General features: G+C 40.1%; 1 protein-coding gene and 1 long non-coding RNA gene across 2 annotated transcripts in view; one reads left to right on the forward strand and one right to left on the reverse strand.

Annotated features, from left to right (window-relative positions):
- The window catches only part of LOC124612239, a 234,963-nt gene that overhangs the window by 146,544 nt on the left and 64,956 nt on the right, over positions 1-23,463 (reverse strand). The gene's annotated exons all lie outside the window — the stretch shown is intronic.
- LOC124612240 overlaps positions 11,832-23,463 on the forward strand; it is a 46,065-nt gene continuing 34,433 nt past the window's right edge. The window contains exon 1 of the long non-coding RNA XR_006979511.1: positions 11,832-12,184. This is a non-coding gene — a long non-coding RNA (uncharacterized LOC124612240). The remainder of the gene's footprint in view (positions 12,185-23,463) is intronic.

The raw sequence follows: 23,463 nt of genomic DNA on the forward strand, positions 1-23,463 counted from the left end.
ACCAATTTAGTACTGGAAGGCAGCGTGGAGGGCACAAATCGTAGAGGGAGGCCAAGAGATCAATACACTAAGCAGATTCAGAAGGATGTAGGTTGCAGTAGGTACTTGGAGATGAAGAAGCTTGCACAGGATAGAGTAGCATGGAGAGTGCATCGAACCAGTATCTGGACTGAAGATCACAACAACAACAACAAGTTTACGTCTACGCAATCAACAATACAACACAGGAATCAGCTCAATTTTTCAAGGAATTCCTCGACAGAATAGAAGGAATGACCGATGAGGAAACTCTTCAGTTTCGTTTTGATAGCGCGTGAATTATTATAAGTTCTTGTGGAAGCTTATTGAAAATGGATGCAGCATTATGCTGCACACCTTTCTGCACAAGAGTGAAGGAAGATCGATCCAAATGCAGATCGGATTTCTGCCTAGTATTAACTGAGCTGCTAATTCTTGGGAATGAGCTGATATTGTTCACAAGAAACGACAGTAAAGAGAGCCAATGTCAGGATACCCAGACTAGTGAACAGGGGTCGACAAGAGGTTCGCGAACTTACACCACTTATTGTCCGCACCGCCCGTTTCTGAGCCAAAAATATCCTTTGAGAATGGGAAGAGTTACCCAAAATATAATACTATACTCATAAGCGAATGATAATAAGAACAGTTGACTATTTTTCGTGTCGAATTATCACTTACTTCATATACTGTTCGAATAGAAAAAATGGCAGCATTAAGTCTTTGAACAAGATCCTGAATATGGGCTTTCCAAGGCCATTTAGTATCCATCTGAACACCTAAAAATTTGAACTGTTCAGTTTCACTCAGTATATGCCCATTCCGTGAAATTAAAACGTCGGCTTTTAATTTTAATAATCAACAGCCTCAGTTGCACCGTTTCCCTAGAGTTTACCTAGGTTTCAGTCGGGATAACCCAACCTTCTTCAGAGTAACAGTAACTACAGTTTGTCCATAGTGGACGTCGTCAAGCTAAAACTACAAATCCATAAATTATTGTCAGACTGTAAAAACTTATCTGAGACTGCCTCGGCCCCACTTCGCGACACAGTTCCAGTACAGCACTCGTGGCTGCCTCGCTACGGAATCAGTATAATTTCCCGTGAACATTGTGAAAAAGAAGAGGAGAAGTCGTCGAAGAAGAAGAAGAAGAAGAAGAAGAAGAAGATGATGATGATGATGATGATGAAGAAATTTATTGGTTGCTGAAGTACGTATTTTCAATCGCACTACACAGCATCATATCTAAATTTAAAGGGATGCCAGAAATGCGTGAGAAACCTGAAGTGAATGACAAGTTTGGATCCCAGGTGGAACAAGTGCCCCTCCCCTTCCCCCTCCCGACACGGACGTCAACGTGTCAAGCGCAGCATTCGTTATGAATAATAGAATAGTAGTACATCATGCTTAATGCCTTCGGGCATGTGGCACCCACAGATCTGTTGAACAGCTCACTAATAATGGAGAAATTTACTTTTCCTAAACGTTCACAATTTATAGTAAACTTTTCGCCTGCGCTCTCTTGTTCCAAATTTCCCGCAATGGAATTTGCAATATATCTTCCTTCGAATATGTGGTTTCATAAATTGTTAGTTTTATTTTTTGTCTTATTTGTTGCGGCATTTTTTCGTAGTTTCGGCTGACGTAGTCCTTTCTTAATGTGGAAAAATCGGGGAAAATCGGCTTGTCTATTTTTCTAAGAATTCACAAAATTTTGGATTGTTCCATTTAGGGGAATGTTATCACAAAGGAAAGCTGCACAAAGTTCTTCGCAGTATAGTGAATAAAATTGTCGGGATTCCCCTAGGACCATTTGCAATCCGTTTGTGTTCTTCTGCCACCACATGTTGCTGAGTGTTAAATAACTTCCTCGCAGTTACTCTTACGTCGCACAGTTTACAATACAGTATTCTACAATCAATTGAAAATACTTTCTCATCATATTGAGGCACTAACTGTTGAAATTTAACTTTAGCGACGCTTAGACATTTTTTCTGAACTAAACTGCACACAATTCCGCCTTCAACAAGACTCAATAACACAATGAGACCCTTCTCTGCAGTCGAGCATATAGAATGGCTTAAGCGAGTGCTTGGTCAAGAGTAACAGTGCGCTACACAAACTCATTGCTGCGTATAGGTGAAGTCCACATTGTGAATTCAAACGAAATAAGGGAGGAAGATGGATATTTGCCGTTTTCAGAAAACAAAATTAGATGCACAGTTCTGAGACAAGTAACACGGAAAAAGGACGTTGCAAGAGAAAAGTTATTTACTTCTTGAAAAAGTGGAAATACAACAAATTTAACCATTTATTCACTAAAACATGCTGTCACAGGGAAATGGGCAAACACGACAAATTAAAGTAATTAATTTGGTTTTTTCATAACAAGCATTTATATGAATTTAAAGAAAATATCACTCTCATCGAAAAATATATGTCCTATACTAAAAATCTTAGCCCTACGTAAACTGATAATATACTATTGTTCTTTACTTGTTATTTAGATCTGTTACCACAAAGAGATGGTGTTTCTGGAGATCGAAACCAATTGTGGATGATTTAAAAAAATTATTTTAACATTTTTGATTTGTTTTTTATTAAAATACAAAGTTTTCATCTCAAAGGGAAGGAAAACAAATGCCTATCGAACTTTTGGTTTCAATTGACATGCAATATTACTTTAATAATCAATTATTCAATAACTGAAGCTCGTATGCTTTGAAATAGGAAAATCCGTATAGCTTCTGGCAAGAATGTTTATGGTGCTTACTCATGATAGCGCCTCTAATGAGTTCATATCGCTTAGTCTTTAAAGTCATACTAGCGGTTCTATGTGATAAAGGACAAAAAAAGTGGGGCAAAATATTGTCTAGAGCCCAGTATCAGTAGATTATTCTTTCTCCCTTATTCAGATGAACCACGTCTCGAAATTTTCCTGTCTAATGATCAGTACACTTTTCATGCAGGGTTTCACAGACGTATACTGACGCCTGGAACCGTTAACGAAGTATTTTGAGGTAAGGGATCAATGCTAGGAATGAATGTGTCAAGCGGTGCGAGGACTTGAATGAGCAACGCCTGTAGGAACGCATCTGTCAACTGCGTATGTCTGCCTGCTGCTACGTCAAGAAACAATACACAATTATCAGCAGAGTTTAACACTGGTTTGACTGGTTGTCAAAGTGCTGCACTACTCGTTACTGGAATCTGTAGAATTAGCTTTATTATACGGTGCAGCACAGCGTATTGATCCGGAAATCGGAGCTAATGCATAGAGGAAAGTTTCGCAACAGGGCTTCTCCCAACTGGAATAAATTATCGACATACGTGGATCCTTAAGAGAAACTGGGATGTTCAAGCCGTAGGGAGCTGGTCAAGGACCTCGAAGAATGAGCCCCCGTTAAGCTTGGCGGCGAAATGAATACTACGAAGAATCATACTGCGTGGGAGTACTGGTGGGGCAGGAACGACGGCCCTATCATTAAAAACGTGAGCAAACCCTGGTGCCAAATGATTTTGAACCCATACTTCAGTTCTCACAATAGGTTATGCAGTAATGCAAGCACCAAGACTGGCGTTCGTCACCTTGGACAGTGATATGAGCTAAAGCTGTTGTTATAAGGTGTAAATTGGGGTCAAAAGGAATTTGATACTTACCGTCAGCTTTGAACAGTGGCTTAATGGTAACGGCTGCTGAGACGTCACTTTTCGAATTGTACTTATTTCTAGCGCTGCTTCTTGTCTTATTTTCGTTGGTTTCGAGAGAAGTTAAATTTTTAATCCCTGCTGTATATGACTAACAACAGATTCTGTCTTAATATTCATATACTGTTTATCGTGGTCTCCACTACAGCTGAAAAGCGTTTTCTCGGAACTGATTTACTCACGATACATACGTATGTTAGTAACAACGTATAGCAGTCTGCACTTGAGATATAAAACTAAAGAGCGTTTTTCGATACAAGCTTCAATTTCTCTAGGATTAATTTCGTTTTGGTTCGTGCTTCGTACCGTGATTCCCACTACAGCTATAGCGCTTTTTTCCGGTACTCGATTCGTTTTCTTTTCGATAAACATTCAAAGTTCTTTTTGTGTGATAACCCTTAGATTTATTGCTAATACATAAATATATTCTAAGTGCGTATCGCAAACTCCACTGAGCTATGTAGCTGAAGTGTATTTTCCCGGGAGTAGCTACGATTTATTTACGACAAATAATTTTTAGTTCGCACTACGTGTCAAGATGTCCATTAGAGTTGTCGAACTTATTTTTACGATACTCGATTCCTTATATTTCCAAGTATAGTTTCTCTTATTTTTATATAAGGGGCTGTCAAATGAAAATGAGACGGATGGAAAAAGAAAGTACACTTTATTGTTTCAAAAGTAATCGCCATGCTGTTAGTAGATTTATCCCACTGAGAGACAAGACGCTCAATGCCTTCATGCGATTGCCAACGGAACAACGATTGTACACAGGCGTGCATCCCTTCGCCCTAAGCAAATCGACGGCCACGAATGTCTCTCTTCGGGGCTCCTAAACTATGGTAATCGCATGGGGATGGAGGATGTGAAGGGGCTTATCAGCGCAGTCGAAACAACAGGCACGCCAGCTCCGGGAAATTCGTTTTTACCTTTGACTGCAAGGGAAGACTGCTTACTGATCACACAGCGGTAGGTGGAAACTTTGCAAAAAATTAAAGGGCGCCATCAAGTCCAAAAGCGCAGGAATGTTGACAAGTGGCATCATTCAGTTGCAGGATAATGCCCGCCCACATGCTGCAAAAGCGTCACTGGAAGGTCCTTGCGCAGTCTCCATTACAGTCCCGATCTCTCGCCATGCGGTTTCCATATTTTTGGTGCCTTGAAATTAATTCGTGACCTTCGATTTCCTTCGGACGAAGAGCTGCACATTGTGAACAGTCGTGGTTCTGTAGGCAACCGCAAACATTTTTCCATGGAGGCATTGATCGTCTTGTCTCACTGTGGGACATATGTATTAAGTAATAGCAATCACTTTTGAAATAATAAAAAAATTTAAAAGTTTACTCACTTTTTCGATCTGTTTCGTTTTCATTTGACTGCCCTTACATTACTGATGGTAATATTTATAATTCTATCTATGTCAACTTGGTAAACTCTCGTCATCAAAATTGTGTTTTTCATCTTTCAAAATATTGCCGATGATAATCGCCAAGTTGTTCACGACTTTAGTCAAATGTTAATTTCGTCACTAGTCGAAGATGACAGCTACTTCTGCAATTTCCTCTTATCTGTAAATCGTTCATATAATATATATATATATATATATATATATATATATATATATATATATATATATATATTTGCGACCCATGGTTTCTATCTCTAGGTACTAACTTTAGAATCTTGTTCTATCTGTATAATTTTGACTGCATGTGTCTGGGACATCATGTATGATGTTATCTATATTTCAGCGTAACTGTGTAAGAAGTTTGAATATTCCAGAATGAGATTTTCAGTTTGAATATTGTTTTATGGGCACTAGGCCTTGATTCAAGGCTTGTTTCAGAGCATAAAGTTTGGTCTTCTAATACTGCAGCCGACGGGGTGGCTGAGCGGTTCTAGGCATTACAGTTTGGAACCGTGCGACCGCTACGTTCGCAGGTTCGAATCCTGCCTCGGGCATGCATGTGTGTGTTGTCCTTAGGTTAGTTAGGTTTCAGTAGTTCTAAGTGTAGGCGACTGATGACCTCAGATGTTGAGTCCCATAGCGCTCAGAGCCATTTCTAATGCTACAGACATCACCAGAGGCTATAAAAACTTAAACAAGCTGAGAAGCCTTAACTGTTCAAACGCAAGGAGTCGGGTGGTGACGGCATCACACCTCTGCCAAAGATTGCAGAGTTGCACCACTGTGCGTAACGGAGCTTGTGATGTGGAATAGTTGGCGCTGTTTGCGTTATTTAGCACTAAGGTCCACAACTTGCCCAATTTCAGTGCATCTTTTACTGTGTTACGAGGGGCGTTTGAAAAGTCCATGCAAAAATAAAAACTAATTACGTGTTTGGGCTAAACCGTTTTTATTCTTCGACGTAAGTCTTCTTTTAGACTTATACACTTCGTCCAACGCTGTTCTAATTTGTTGATCCCTTCCGAATAATATGAACTGTCCAAGTCTGCAAAATAGCTATTAGTTGCTGCAATCACCTCCTCATTTGAATAAAATCTTTGTCCCGCCAGCCATTTCTTCAAATTGGGAAACAAATAGTAGTCCGAGGGAGCCAAGTCTGGAGAAGAGGGAGGATGTGAAACGAGTTGGATTCGTATTTCCATTAATTTTGCGACCACAACTGCTGAGGTGTGTGCTGGTGTACTGTCGTGATGGAAAATGACTTTTTTCGGTCCAATCGCCGGCGTTTTTCTTGCAGCTCGGTTTTCAAACGGTCCAAGAACGACGAATAATATGCACCTATAATAATTTTACCCTTTTCCAGATATTCGATAAGGATTATCCCTTGCGAATCCCAAAAGACAGCCGCCATAACCTTTCCGGTCGAAGGAATGGTCTCCGCCTTTTTTGGTGCAGATTCTACCTTGGTAACCCATTGTTTAGACTGTTGTTTGGTTTCAGGAGTATAGTAATGTATCCATGTTTCATTCACAGTGACGAAATGACGCTTAAAGTCCTGTGGATTCTTCCTGAACAGCTGCAAACCATCCTTGCAACACTTCACAAGATTCCGTTTTTGGTCAAGCGTGAGCAATCGCAGAACCTATCTTGTGGATAGCTTTCTCATATCCAAATGTTTATGCAAAATATTTTGTACCCATTCATTCGAGATGCCCACAGCACTAGCAATCTCATGCACATTAACTCTCCTGTCATCCATCACTACATCATGGATTTTATCAATGATTTCTGGAGTCGTAACCTCCACAGGGCGTCCAGAACGTTCAGCATCACTTGTGCCCATATGGCCACTCAGAAAATTTTGAAACCACTTATAAACCGTTCTAATCGAAGGTGCAGAGTCGCTGCTAATTTTATCAAACTTCTCTTTAGTCTCATGAGGCGTTTTGCCTTTCATAAAGTAAAGTAATTCAATTCAATTCAATTCAATTTATTAGCGTCCTTATAGTACATCACCAAAATGACATAGGACTTGTCAATAGACATTACAATTTAAAATACATGTAAACGAAAATTTATAATTGAATTTACTTGTCACTTAGACATTACAATTTTAATAGAACAATAAGAACATTAACATAAAAATATACAAGTAGGATAACAACATACAAAAAAAAGCTAGTGATTCTCACATCACAGATTATTTCCATTCTTACATTGACACTGTTTCACGCTTTCATAGAAACAGCAAGTATTTAAATGTGAGCAATTACACATATTTATTTTGTCAGGGAAATATTAACTGAGCTTTTATTGTCAATGATTTATAAACTCTTCAATACTGTTAAAACTATTGCTCAATAACATGTTTTTTAATTCTCTTTTAAATGTGTGCAGTTTTGGTATTATTTTTAGTTCTTTGGGGAGAGCACTGTAGAGGATTTTGGGTTGGTATAGTACACTTTTGTGATACATAGCTGTTTTATGAATTTCTCTGTGGAAATTATTCCTATTCCTCATTTCGTAGTTATGAAATTCTCTGTTTAATGTAGAAAATTCCTCGGGTTCTTTTAAGAAACATATGCTTTCATATATGTATAAGGATGGTAGTGTCATGATTTTTAATTCTTTGAAAGCATACCTACAAGAGTAATGTTTAATCACCACATGAAATTCTTTTTCGTACATTTTTTGACCATCACTCGACTTACTTGATTCACACGAATGCCAAACACAAAGAAATAGACCAATGTGGCAGGAACTGGGTGTGCGTTCTTTCCAAAGATGCTACTAACTAAACATGGCCTCGATACGCGCCATTGGTGCCATCTCTCGGACTTTGCACGGACTTTTCAAACGCCCCTCGTACAGTCGGTTTTGTGGTTTTGAATTTCTATGGCCTCTCTGGGCATCATAGCACAGTAATGATTGTATCTTGATAAAACCGTAGTATCGGAGAAACTAATTTGCTGGTTCCCTGTATCCAATGCTTGAACTGCTGATGTTAGCTTATCCGTGTTTCCCAAAAGACTGTTGCTTATTTGTTCCTTAAGCCGGGTGTTAATGCTTCTTTTTGTAGTTCCCATGTACCGACCGCACGTGCAAAGGACTGTTTATACTTCTTCTGCGACAAGCGTCGGGCGTATGTCTTTTCCAGTGTTCCAATATTCAAGCACCTTTATGCTGGTTTAAACATCGTCAATACTACATTTTCTTCGCATTCTGCTGATGCAAGCTGTGTGCTTTTAGGAAAGGGTGGAAAATTTTGCATTTAATTAGCTCTTTGTCACTACATGTTACTTTGTATTTTAGTATGTGCTGCCTCATTTATGTTTTTCTCTGAATAACTGTTTATTCTGAGATTAATTCAGCTCTTCCTCAAGGTACTGTGATCGACAGATTCTTTTGGCATGGTCCACCAATGTTTTAATCGCTCCCTTCTGTGAAGGTATCTACTTATGTGAGTGGGCTTTTTGTAGACTTCGTGTCCTACTGTTTTCTCAGTTTTGCTAGAAATTTATTTACGAATTAATATAATTCAGAAAACTTGGAAATTCTGAGAGCTAGCTTTCCCCATGTTGATTATTACCTTGCTCCACTTTTCTCCCAGAAAATGGGAATTTTTTGCAGATGACGATCGATGAGAAGTTTCAGCATGTCTTGGACATATACATGAAGGAAAAATGACCTACTGGCTGGCAACAGCAGCTCAGTGACTATTATGTTACTTCACTTCTGTGGTGGACACGCCAGATCATACGCCACCATTTCTCAGTCCCAGACCCATTGTTTTCCCTGAATAGCTCGAGCACTGTTTGAGGTACAAAGATATGACGTCACGTACTGATACGACCAGAAGCCGGTGATATACGAGGGCTTAGGAGAGATTCACCCGCCGGAAGATGTAGAGATTCTGCGAGTACACATGTACCTACATGTTAACAACACAAACAAGAGGCGCATTTTACGTTCAACCAACGTCTGCGGCCGAGATCGCCTAAGCTACTGAAGAGCTGTGCTCAACGTAGCTGATGCTCTTTCCGATGCTGCAAGAATTTTTTCTTGCAGTATCTTCTTTGATTACGAGATACAGAAGACAGCGAACGGTTTCTGGCCATCTTCTCTTCACCTCTACCATCATTTGTCTTTCTACATCTTCTCTTTCCTTTTCAGCCATACGTCTGTGGAAGAAACCACCCAGTAACCTCTGTAGATTCAAAACCGTGATGCCTGTAAGAGGATCTGTCCCTGCCGTGTATTTTATACATAATGTACTTATACAATGTTAATAAGACTGACAATATAGTAATATTTACATTTATTACTATTATTATTTTTGGCTCACTCATTTTACATGTTACTGATAGAGATTTACATTCCAAGCTACATCTTAATTCGCGTCCTTGAAGACTCGTGTAACCACTCCGTCACAGGCCGTACATTATGAACAGGTCCTCGATTGTGCTGAAAGATGCAATCGACATCCCAGAATTGCTCTTCAACAGTGGGAAGCAAGAAGGTGCTTAAAACATCAGTGCAGGACTATGCTGTGATAGTGCCACACAAAACAACGAGTGCAAGCCCCCTCAATGAAAAAACGACTGCACCATAACCCCACTGCCTCCTAATTTTAGGCCTACTGTTGGCACTACAAACGCTGGCACATGACGTTCACCGGGCATTCGCCATACCCACACCCTGCTATCAGATCGCCACATTGTGTACCGCGATTCGTCACTCCACAAAACGTTTTTCCACTGTTCAATCATCCAACGTTTATGCTCCTTACACCTAGCGAGGCGTCATTTGACATTTACCGGCGTGATGTGTGGCTTATGAGCAGCCACTCGACCCTGAAATCCAAGATATCTCACCTCACGCCTAACTGTCATATTACTTGGAGTGGACCCTGATGCAGTTAAGAATTCCTGTGTGATTGTCTGCCTATTACACATTACGACCCTCTTCTACTGCCGGCGGTTTCTGTCAGCCAACAGAAGAGGTCGGTCTGTACGCTTTTGTGTTGTACGTGCCCCTTCACGTTTCCATTTCACTATCACATCGGAAACAGTGGGTCTAGGGATGTTTAGGAGTGTGGAAATCTCGCGTACAGAAGTATGACACAAGTGACACCCAATCGTCTGACCACCTTCGAAGTCTGTGAGTTCCGCGGAGGGCCCCAGTCTGCTCTCTCGCGATGTGTAATGGCTACTGAGGTCACTGGTATGGAGTACCTGGCAGTAGGTTGCAGCACAATGCACCTAATATGAAAAACGTATGTTTTTGGGGGTGTACGGATACTTTTGATCACATAGTGTATGTCGAACATGTCCACTAGAAATGTCTCCAGCAGTTGCTAGCGGAGCGAAGGACGCAGTTTTAGGTTCTGTAACCTCTTCCGTTTTGGGAAAATGCTGGTGTCCGATGTTACCACGGCGACGGTGTACTCCGACTTCTGTTAACAAATGGTTTTCACCTTGTCTGCAGGGTCCTTTAATTGGCCATATTACCATCGCAAGTGGTCTGCAAATTATGAGTGTTGTGCAGGGCGATGTCAATGAGGAAGGTGACTTGCACAATTCTCTCTTATCACTTTCTATTACAATGGATCGTTTTATCGGTTATTATGCTGTAGTTTCATTAAACTCTCGTCTTCTAAAACAGTTAGGGGATAGCACCTTTGGTATAAAGAGCAGAGTCTTTCATTAATTGGTAATGCTGTTCCAACTTCTAGTAGATTATTTTGATGGCTTCATCATGCCTTTTCAAATATTCCTTGGGTGCTAAGGTTCTACAGCCAGATATGACGTGTGGTATGCTCTCATATTGATAACTACACTGCCTGCAGTTATCATCTATTCCTTGCTCTTTCAGGACACACTCCCGGTAGTTCCTCACGGCAGTGACCTGATCTTACATCGTTGTCAGAGGTACTTCTGTTTCTGCAAGCGACCTGTGAGCGTCAACTAGTTTTCCGACGCTCGCAAATCAACATTAACCTGTCTGAGATTGTTCACCTGTTTCCCTTGTAGTTCTTTTCTATGCCTGCCTATTAGTCTTAATCTTGCCAAACACAATAATTACACGTATAAAATAAATATCGCCATTCTCATTCATTCAGAACATGGTACAAATAATTTCATCCAAGTTTTGTATCATATGTATGTTCATAACCTGCACGTTCTTGACAGAATTGGACCGATTTTCAAGTCAACTGCTTTCAGAAATAACGACCAAGAGGATATTTTGTTTCAGTTGCTGCCCTTATTTCACGTCTGTGAATAGTTCTCTTCTTATTGCGTCTATTCTGGTGCTGTTTGAGAAACAAGAAAGGCCATACTCGATACAGCCAAGAAGATGGATCGCTTAGCTGCAGCACTTCACATATATCACAACAAAACGCTTATTTCTAGTTTACCATCGTTATATTTGAATATCCACGACACGCCAATCGGTCAATGAAGGGCAAGTACGTCAGGAATATTTTATTACTAGTGCAGCTTTATCATAACGTGTGTTTTGTGTCACGAAGAGTGGCTAATTACGCAAACTGAAACTGCAAAAATAAGATTCCCTACGTATTATAGCTGCTTGTCAAATGTCATCTTTTTCGGTGCCAATGGCAAGGACGTGTTCTGATAAAATATCGCCTACGTCACACAATTAACCGGAGGCCATTTTGCATTATATGTAAATAATCGTTGAAACACAGTTAAGTTGAGCTGGAATTGTTCGTGAAGTCTTACCGAAACTGTGATCTGGCAATTTTCCAGCATAGCTGCACTGATATAATTATCCCTGTTTTCTCCTTGCTACTCACTGATATCGCATTTGGTTCACTGCTTACAATACTTCCACAGTCATCTCTCAAGTGCACGACTTACTAAATGCTACACCATCGTCACGTGAAGTAAATAAACGATTTTACGTCTTCTGTCCTTACGTCTCCGGGTGGCTTCATCGTGCCTGAAAATGGTTTACTCGTATGGAGAACTAAGGGCCACTAGAAGATAACGTGAAACAGATTATCAAAGAACTAATGGATAGGTGGTAAGTTGTTAATTTTAATAGTCTATCTAAATTAGTATTTGCTTGATTACACACACACACACACACACACACACACACACACATATATATATATATATATATATATATATATATATATATATTAAGCGCTGCGCTGACATGTTGCGCTGTACGATGAGCTACCGCACTAACTACCTAAGGTATGTCCCGTGATTTTCAGTGATACTTGAGAAGAAACGACCTAGGCCTAATGCGTTTTTGACTGCTTACGCAAGACTATATATATTCTCGTGTGGGCAGCCTCAGGAACAACGGAGAAAATCGTCTGCCAATCAACCAGGAAAAAACATTGTCATTAGAACTAGAACGACAGCTTCTGATAAACAATGGAAGCTTTTCATGGGATGTTTACAGTCACGTCACTGTCTTTCGGCACAGCACATGTCCTCGCCACAGGCAAACCAACCAACAGCAAGGAGGGCACTGTCTTTCTCAGGGGCGGATACAGAATATTTTGGGGGGAGGGGGGCGGTGCCGTCCCCCCCCCTCCCCCACCTCACGAATCCGCCCTTGCTCATTCTTCTTCTTTCTTATTTTTCTTTCTTTCCACTACCGCAAATGAACAGCTAGTAAAAATAACTTCTCAAAATCTATTGGTAGTTTTTCTCTACAACATAATATCTGAATGCACTGATAAAAAATATATAAACACATAATCTGAATATATGCTTTAACATGAATTTAAAAACAAATTCAAATTTTCTTTTTATTGTAAGACAACTCTCTAATATTTATTGTGATTTTTCTTTTGGTAGTAGTTATAGTAACAAGAGGCATTTCTTAATCTTAATTAGTATTTTCTTCCAACTGCACATGCAAAACAATCTACTTATTGCTTTTCCTACTTGCATATTTTACAGAGTGCCACAATCATAGATAGATTCAGACTGATGTTATGTCTTCTTGTGTAACAAACATATATTACTCAAAATAAGAAGCACCTTTCCTGTACTTTTGAAGCTTGCTTTCATGATTCATTTCTACAACAACTCTCATTTTATGAACATTAAAATATATGATATTGAAATACTCTTACTTTTCAACAACATAGTGTTAATTGCAAATGAAAGTTGCATATGTCCAACAATGTGTTAGCAAACTTCTCACTGAACCTGCTTTCATCCACTAGATCTGATTTATAAGTGATGTTCTGCATACTAACTTCTGACACAACCACTTGTTTAGCTGTGCAACAATGCCCCGTTTCTTTATGCCTTTTAAAGAAGTTCATCAAATGGCTACAGTGAGGAAAAAACTTACAAAACACTAGAGAAATATTACCAATTCTATGTTTTGCACAAGTCACAGCTGGACAGACTGCATGAAGATTGCAATAATATTACCATAATAAAAGGAATACAATATTGCAATATGATGATAAAATGGATACTATAAAACACATTGAAGCTAAGAACTACTACACAATAACAATGCAACTATTCAATCAATACTAGAACATAGTTGTAATTAAATAGCAGAGTTGATGTAAGTTACTTCACTGGTAATGAGTGAATAACCTTAGATAGTGCATTAATTAATTTTAGGGCCACAACTGGGAAGTTGTTTTGTGTCTTTAACTGACATCCTGGCCTGTGTATGTCTTTCTTGCAAGTGCTTTGTTGATGAACTTCATTTTTCTTTCTGCAGGTCTCACGATGTATCTTTGTGTGAATGAGACAGTTGAATATATATTGGCCGAAAACAAGTAGAACTCCTAATCAGTAAAAAATTGATCAACAATACCCCATTTTGTCTCTGAGGTAACAATCCTCACTGGTTAATTTTGCAATGAAAGCACAATGGTGGAGCCTGCAAAGTGGCCCACAGCAGCAACCCATAGGTGATATGGCTGTGGAACACTGCCTTGTAAACTGTTAATAAGGACTCTTTTAATATGATATACTTTAGTCTTCATAAGAGATACAGATTTGACAGTCTGGGACATGTGTTTAGGGTACTGTTGCCAGGTTAACTTAGTATCAATGAAAATGCCCAGACGTTTAATGGTTGTTGTCCCTTGTGCTCCTGTAATACTAAGTGTACATGTCGTCCTCTGTGTTTTACTCTCATTAATTTTCATTTTATTCATGATAATCTATTCCCTGGCCTTCTTATTGAACAGCCTTAATGACACCCTTCCCTTTTGAGAACAAGCTTGTGTCTTCTGCAAACAGCAATGAGTGCTTAGTGGTACGTACATCATTACTGAAATTCTGGAACAACAGAGACCCTGTTACATTTCCCTGTGGCACACCATGTTGTAACTTTGTTTCTTCTAAATCTGCACCTTGCAATGATACAATATGTCATCAGTTATTCATGTATGATTCGAGAGTTTGCAGAAGAGCTCCACCAATACCAAATGATTTTAACTTGCTGAGAATGGCCTTCTGTGGGTTACAATTGAATGCCTTACTAAGATCCCAAAGTACCAGTGCTATAGACACTTTGTTTTCAAAACCCTGACATATTTGTAACTAAGGCAAGTACTGCTGTTGTCATTGACCTGTCTTTCTGGAAACTATGCTGTACATAGTAAAAAAGGTTATTTCCCTCAAAATGATTTAATATTTGATCCTTCATTGTGGACTCCATCACACTAGCTAGCACTGATGTAGTTATAGATGTGTATCTTGACACTTCATTGTAAACTGATACTGTGTTTGTTACTTTTAGGAAGTCTGGAAATTCCCCCGCATTGAGGCTTTATTTACTACTTCTGTCAGTGGCTGACCAATTTCACAGATTATAGTTTTTAATATAATGCAGGGCATGCTGTAAATACTAGGGCTCCCTGATGATTTGTAGTTTTTACAAATTTTTTTACTGTGAATTTTGGATACACACTAATCCACATTACTGTACTGCATTTATTTCCAAATTTCACATCTCAGGATCTATTGCAAATTTAGAAATTTCACCACTTACAAAATATTCATTAAAATCATCTGGACTGCAAGAACTAGAGCAAGAGATGTTCATTAAATAGGTTCCCTTGCTGCCTTGGAAGGATTGTGAGCTGCTTCAATAAATTTAGCACTGCTTTCCTTCTTTGCTTTTTCTGCTTCCTTTCCATTGATGCGTTTGGCACATAAATAACTGTAGTATAGGCTATCCTTAGCTCTCTTGACCTAATCCTTTAAGATTTGGAAAAAGCATTTTATTTTAGCTAGTCTAGGGGTATACCACCTCTTTACTTTTACAGTTTTCTGTATGCATTTTGATTTGACAATTGGATGTCTCTTAGGTTTTACAGGAAAATTTTCATCAAATTTAACTTTAAATGTCTAGAACAGGCAACTCCATGACCCATATTTCAGCAAGATAAAACTGGTAGTGCTACAACATGTAAATCACAAAAAAGGAAGAGAATGACACCTTAAAGACAACAGCTTAACTGCCTAGTTCTTTGAAAAAGAGGCAGAATACTAAGAAAACAAAAGTTTACAGGATTTTTTTGTCCTCCAGAAAAAAGCAAAAATCTTGCTGTACCTGAGGTCAGTGAAAGTTGACAGAGATGTTGCAAGGCAGGGATTAATGAGATATTGTGTGAATGTGAGAAAGCTTACACTGGGAAAACCATGTGTGTGGTTCAGGAGAGCATTGGGGAAAACAAACTGCAATTAAACATAAATTTGTCCTTCTGGAACTCCAGCATTATGGAATTTAACCATAAATCTACAAGATTACTCTGCAATTCACACTTACGTGTTTCGTAGAGAATACATATAACTTTTTTTACTATTTCTCAGCCATTCCATTCTCGAATAGCAGGTGGGACAAATGAACATCCAAATCTTTCTGTGCACACCCTGATTTTATCACAATGTTTTGGAATTCAGAGGAGAAAGTTGGTGATTGTAATTTTGTAAGAAGATCTCGCAAATCCATGACAATCTCTCCCCTGTTTTGTGATAATGAAAAATGAGCTGCCCTCCTCTGAAGATTTCTGATCTCTTCTGTCAGTCCTATCTGGTAAGGATCACATACCGTGCAGCAATATTCCAATACAGGATGGACAAGTGTAGTGTTGGCAGACTTACTAGTAGGTTAGTTGCACCTTTGAAGTGTTCTGCCAGTAAATCACACTCTTTAATTCACCTTCCTGACTACATTTTTTATGTGAAGCTTCAAGTTAAAGATGTTCATAATTGTAATCTCTAAATGATTAATTGAATCAGCAGTCTTTAATCATGTAATAGAAAGTAACAGATTTTTCTTAATATGCATGTGGAGGGTCTGACACTTCTTGTTGTTCAGTGTCATTTACCACTTTTCACACCACACTGAAAAGAAAATGGTGAATGGGCTACTGACATGATGACTATAGGTAAAGTACAGCCTTTCTTTGATTTGACACTAGGAGACTGAGAGTGGCAAGCCCATCACCCAAGCTAGTACGCTGAGTGGACCTGGGGCAATCCTGTACGGATTGGAGAGAAAAAACATCAAAGTCCCTATCTGAGACTGAACCTGAGACCTCCATGACTTGATAGACCACCATGCCCATACACCATGCAGAAATCTTGTCTAATTTATTTTGTAATTTATTTTGACCTTCTGATCACTTTTCTAGATGGTAAACAACACTGTCTTTCACAAACAAGTTAAGAGAGCTGTTTTGATTGTCTCATAAATCATTTACAAAGATTAAGAACAGCAAAGGGCCTCTAACACTTCCTTTGTGAAACAGAGGTAAACCTACAGTTTCACTAGTTAGCTTCCCTGTATGACCTGGTGGTGCAGCCACCAACTAAACAGTCTTGTACAGGTTGTTGTCATAGCCCCTGCTCATTAACGACACTTCCTCTGATGCAGCAACAGACACAAACCAGATTGTTGATTTGTAGTTACTTACCAGGCGTTGCTTGTGATGTGCCTCCAGAGCAGCAAGTTATATATTTAGCCTTTTCTGTGTTTTCTTACACTTTAATTCTTAAATTTTGTGCACTACTTGTGTTTAAGAGGTGTAAACTTGTGTTTTACTAACTGTAAAGTGCAGATTTTCATAGTCTGTAGTGTGGTCGTCATTTCTTTTGAACAGTCAGCTGTACAAAGCTCAGTAAGCTATCAGCCTCTGTTGTTGCCATCTCAATAAGGTAACAAGTTATCTATTTAGCTTTCTGTAGATAGTTTTATAGTTAATTCTTAAGTCAGCAGTACTAGGGCGAACAGAATGTGTGCATGCTGTGTGCAGACACAGGAGCAGAGGGCTGCAGTTTGTGAACAGCTGAAGGTGCTTTTGGCCGTGGTCAGCTATCCTCAAGCTGCTACCTCAATGTGTAGTGGTGGTGGAGAAACTGGCACATCACACAGAACACTGCTGCTGAGACTCCTTGCAGAGTAACCAAAGTAGTGATCCACTTTCACCACAGGTTGAGTGGCAGGTGACAAGCGTTCATCTCACTCGAGGCGGAGAACCAATGTTGAGGCTGGCAGTCTCATCACCTCACCTATTTGCCCTGTGAGTGGACAGGTGGCTGCTCCTTCAGCAGCATCCAAGCAGGCACACATGGGAATGGGTTTGCTAGTTATCAGGAGCTCCATTATAGAAACAGCGGCCAGAGCCAGAAAGAAATCCAATGTGCACTTGGTATGGCTGCCAGGGTGCCTCGTCCAAGATGTGGAGGCAGCCTTGCCTACAGCTGTTGAGCATGCAGGTGCAGTTGTTCTGCAAGCTGTGGCTCATGACAGCACCAATGATATCCGTTGCTTGCATTATGAGGCCATCCTCAGTTCATACAGCTTGCTAGCAGAAATGGTGAAGACTTCAGGTTTCATGAGTGGGGTGCAAGTAGACTCAATTTTCAGCAATGTTCCCACAACTGATGGGGGTCCTTTTGGTTTGTAGTCAAGTGGAGGGTCTCAGCCAAAGATTCCGTTGATTCTATGAGAGACTTCTGGACCTGCATTCTGGAATGGAGAATTGTAGAACCCCCCTTGATAGTCAGGCGTGTGCTACAGAAAGGAAGCAGCTAATCACATAGCAAAATACTTGTGAAGTGCCTATTTCTTTCTTTCTTCCTTTTTTTCTTTTTTTTTTTTTAGGCTGCAGTTTAGTCGGTCCATTGATTCCTGATAGTTGCAGTGGCAGCTTCATGGGGCTACCCCATCCAATAACATAACGTAATTTTATAAATGTCTCTATGGCAACACGTCAATCTCAGAGCTCTGTGCACTGCTAATGTTTTCGCCTGAGACTGTTAGTGCTTTGCAAGTGAAAGCCGGAAACAGTGCCACAAGCTGACAGAGATCTTCTTAGATCATCTCAACTACAGGTGGTAGTTTGAGGTCATCTGATGAATGCTCACTAGCGAGTAAGAAGGGAATGAAATCAAACATGCAGAAAGTAAAGACACCTCAACTGTCAAAAGTTTAACAGTAAATTACTGAAGTATTTATGTCAAAGTTCCTGAATTTATCAGCCTCCAGGAAATCTGCCTGAAATCTGATGTAAAAAGCTGTGACATACTTAGTGAGGCATGAAACATATATAAAAAACACAGAGTAGATGCCATAAGAGAGAGAGCACTCATCGCAGTCAACAAAATTATTTTGTCTATCGAGATCAAAATTGAGTCTGCCTGTGAAGTTATCTGGACATGCTTAACAATTCTAAATGAACTCAAGTTACTTATCAGATGTTTTTCCAGCTGCCCGATTCTGCAGTGACAGCTTTGGAATCATTCTATGTTCGGTAGTGGGGAAATACCCAATCATACCCATAGTTGGAGGCGACTTTAACCCTTCCAGCTACACACTGGGACATCTATCAATTTATTGCAGGTGGTATGGACAGTGAGTCTTGTGAATCACTTTTTAGCACAGGCCTGACCTTACTGATGTTGTGTGAATAGACATGGATTAATGATTACGATATCATAGTGATGACAGGTACTAAACTTAATAAATCCATCAAGACAGCTACGAGAGTATTTTTGCTAGAAAGTGCAGACAAGTAGTTGTTAGCATTCCACTTACAAAATGAGTGAACATTATTTAGTTCAAGTATGATGGATCTAGAGGAATTATGGTCAAAGTTCAAAGGCATTTTAGGTCATACCATGGAGAAGTATATGGTAAGTGGTTTAATAACAACATTTGGAAATTGTTGAGGAAGCAGAAACTGTTATACTCTCGTTTCAAACAAGAATGAGCCAATGACAACAGGCAAAAGTCAGTAACAATTCATATGGCTGAAAAAAAAAGAGAGATAAAGAAAAATATTTCATGAAGCATAGAAATACTACCACTGTCACAGCTTAGAGAAAGATCTTACCAAGAAAATTCTGGTCCTATGTAAAATCGCTATGCAGGTCGAAGGTGTCTATCCAGTCGCTTGTCAACCAGTCTAGTGTGTCAATAGAAGACAGCAAAAGGAAACCAAACGTTTTAGATTTTGCATTTAAGAGATCATTCACGCTGGAGGATTGTACAAACATACATCATTTGACTGTCGTACAACTCCTGCATGGAGGAGATAGTAATAGGCATCCCTGAGATATACTGAAGCAACTGAAAGAGTTGGTAACAAATATCACCAGGGTCGGATGGAATCCCAAGTCAGTTTTAAAAAGAGTACTGTATGTCATTGGTCCCTTACTTAGCTTCCATTTATCGCCAATTTCTTGCCTAGTGCAAAGTCCCAAGCAACTGGAAAAAGGCATAGGTAATCTCTGTACGTAAGATGGGTTAAACAAAGGACCCATGAAATTACAAGATCAATATCTTTACTGGTTTTCTGCAAAATTCTTGAATATATTCTCAAATCAAATATAATAAATTTTCTTGAGACAGAAGAGCTTTGATCCACAAATCAGCATAGCACTGCTTGTGTGAAACTCAGCTTGCCCTTTTCTCATGATATCCTGTGAACTATGGATGAAAGGCAACTGGCAGATTTCCAGAAGGCATTTGACACATTGCCCCATGGCAGACTGTTAACAAAGGTACAAACATTTGGAACAGGTTTCCAGATAAGTGAGGGGCTCAATGACTTATTTAATAATAGAACACAGTATGTTGTCCTCAACAGCAAGTGTCCATGAGCACAAATGGTATCATCAGGAGTGGCCCAGGTATCGTGACCAGATGAAACTATTTTTGATTGTTTGGTGAAGTGGCACATAGGAACTGTAACTCATGAAATATCAGTTCACTTTATTATATTAATAAATAAAAGATTTACATAACTTTTACACACTTCTTTGCTGCAGGCGTACTGGATAATTCGCAACTGTCACTGACTAACAAAGCGTTACCTGCTGCGCTAATTACCAAACCGAGGTACAATGTTCTTTAGGTACAATGTTCAACATTTATTAAACTAAAACTTCATCAGAATGTTTAACAATTTGTTGGCTCTACACCATGATGCTAAATCCTTCAGGTGAAGCCACGAGCTGGATAAAGCACTTTCATACTCAGCTCCGCATTGACGTCTGGTATGAGGACGCTGCTGTACTGAGAGGGGAGGTGTGGTCTTCAGGAGTAACTCCCAAATGTCGTAGTAGATTGTAGTGAGACCTCACTAATATCAGTGGTATCAATACATGTTGCCAACTCTGGTGTGGCACCATGATCTCTGGATGATACCACACCAGGGTAGTGTGACAGCACCTATCTTATTATCTACAAACATAAATCATCTGATGGGCAGGGTGTGCAGCAATTTGCGGCTGTCTGCTGTTGATGCTGTGGTGTGCAGGAAGGTGCAATAGCTGACTTTTTGTAGGAGGGTAATGAGATGACTTATACAAAATTTCTAGTAGTTGTCATGAATGGCAATTTTCTCTAAATGTAGTAGAATATAAGCCAATGCAGATGAGTAGGAAAAAGAGTACCACAATGCCCAAATAAAGCTTAGTACCATACTGCTTGAAATAGCCACAGTGATTCAATATGTACGTGTAAAATGGCAGAACGATATAAAATGGAATGAGCACGTAAGGACAGAAGTAGGCAGGTGAATGGTTGAATTCAATTTATTGGGAAAATTTTAGGAAAATGTGGTTCATCTGTAAGGGAGACCTCATATGGAACATTAGGGTGACCCATTCTTGGGTACTGCTTGAGTGTTGGGACCCGCACCAGGTCAAATTAAAGGAAGATGTTGAAGCAATTCAGAGGTGGTCTGCTGGATTTGTTAGTGGTAGGTTCGATCATCACGCAGTTATTATGTAGATGGTAGGTGAACTCAAGTGGGAATCCCTGGAAGGAAGATGGCATTCTTTTTTGTGGAACACTGTTGAGAAAACTTAGAGAACCAGCATTTGAAGCTGACTGCACAACAATTCTACTTCCATCAATGTACATTTCACATAAGGTCCATGAAGATAAGACAAGGCTCATACGGAGGCATACAGCCAGCCATTTCTCCCTTGGCTACTTGGTAGTGAGAAAGGAAAGGACAGGAACTACTGGTGCAAGGCACCCTCTGCGACACACAATACGGTGGCTTGCGTTGTATGCATGTAGATGTAGAAGTTTAAAACCAAATCTCCATTAGCCACTATGGTACTGTGTCATGCCAGTCTCATCCACAGAGGCATAAGCATCGGCACAAACTGTAAGACTTCTGCAAGACACGTACCCCCTCTGGGCGAGTATTTAGGCTGCCGCCCAATCGTCAGTTCACTCACTTGGTTTTACAACGTCCATGCTGGTTGGTCCTTCAACTGGAATTCTTTTGCTGAGCACACTCTACGCTCTGTGCTGTACACTGACCATGGCTAGCAGTTAATCAATTGGACGACGACAATGACAATAATGATTTTGGATGTGGGGCAGTCAACATCATGGCCATTAGTGGCCTGCCATTCACTTGCGGGAGAGGGGGGGGGGGGGGGGGGGGAAGTTGACATGAGGGATGTCTGCACATGCAGAGTAGTTTATAACGTGTTAATGACAATATAATGTAAAGGATAGTTGCTACTCACCGTATAGTGGAGTTGCTGAGTCGCAGATAGGCACAAGAGAAAGACTGCATTAAAATTTGTGTCCCCTCCCCAACACTTTAGGGACTAGGCCAGATAGTACACAATATTTTGGAACCCATGTAACACAAGTGTCACTGCTGACGAAGTTTGTGGCCAGTTCTCCAGCCGAACTGAGGGCTGCTGTGATGTCAGCATGTAAGACAAACATAGCTAAAGTACTAAAACTAAACTAAACGCCTCCCAAACAGGCCATGAAGGCCCAACAGTACCAATCGGCTGCCATATCATCCTCAGCCCATAGGCGTCACTGGATGCGGATATAGAAGGGCATGTGGGCAGCACACCGCTCTCCCGACTGTATGTTAGTTTCCGAGACTGGAATAGCTAAAGTACGCTGAACCGAAAGTGGCACACCACAAACTTCACAGAGTGGTGGATCTTCTTGCCAGAGGAGGAAACCATATGTTAAAGGGCTATGGCATATGTGCTCTCTGGTTAGCAGTACTTTCTGCCATTGATGAGATTGGCATGAAGCCTACCATGGCTATGGACTTGATTAGAGTGACTGCATCCCTAACCATTCAGTCTCCCACTGGGAAACAATTTGTCTATCTGTTAATGAGATGACAGAATGCAAGGACACAGCACAATGATGTACAACACTATCTTGACATGCTTCTTTGGCTGCTTTGTCAGCTATGTTGTTTCCCTGTATCCCGATGTGCCCAGGTACCCAGCAAAAGGTCACCACCTTACCATGGTGTTGGAACCACTGTAAGGAGTCATGGACGAGTTGAATCAATTGGTCTACAAGGTTGATTTGACAGACCACTTGTAGTACACTGAAAGAATCAGAATAGATGAGAAACCTCGTACTGTAATGCCTATGAACCACTCCAGTGCAAAAACCCAGAGTGGCGGTTCACCAGCCTCTGCACACTGACTCTGAACTGGGCTGGTCCAAATGGTTTCAGTTGATGTCCCAATGCTCTCTTGGTGGATAGTGTATAACATATTGAGGTAGAAAATACTGGCTGATCCATTAACCATGCTACCATAACCTAAGAGTGGACAGACAAATGCCCTATCAAACTGCAGGAGGCAGGAGCTGTCAGGTCTCCACAACTTCCCACTGAGGCATTGCAAAATATTCAATGACTTGAAGCCATTTGTTCACAGGTCTTTCAGGTACAGGAGCCAGGTTAGTTTAGAGCCAAATAGTAGGCCCAAAAAATGCACAGTGTACTGGAAATGTAAAATATTGTCCCCGTGTGTGAGCTCTAGTTGGTTAAAACTTTGAGC

Source organism: Schistocerca americana, chromosome 4 (assembly GCF_021461395.2).
Source record: "Schistocerca americana isolate TAMUIC-IGC-003095 chromosome 4, iqSchAmer2.1, whole genome shotgun sequence".
Classification (NCBI taxonomy): domain Eukaryota; kingdom Metazoa; phylum Arthropoda; class Insecta; order Orthoptera; family Acrididae; genus Schistocerca; species Schistocerca americana.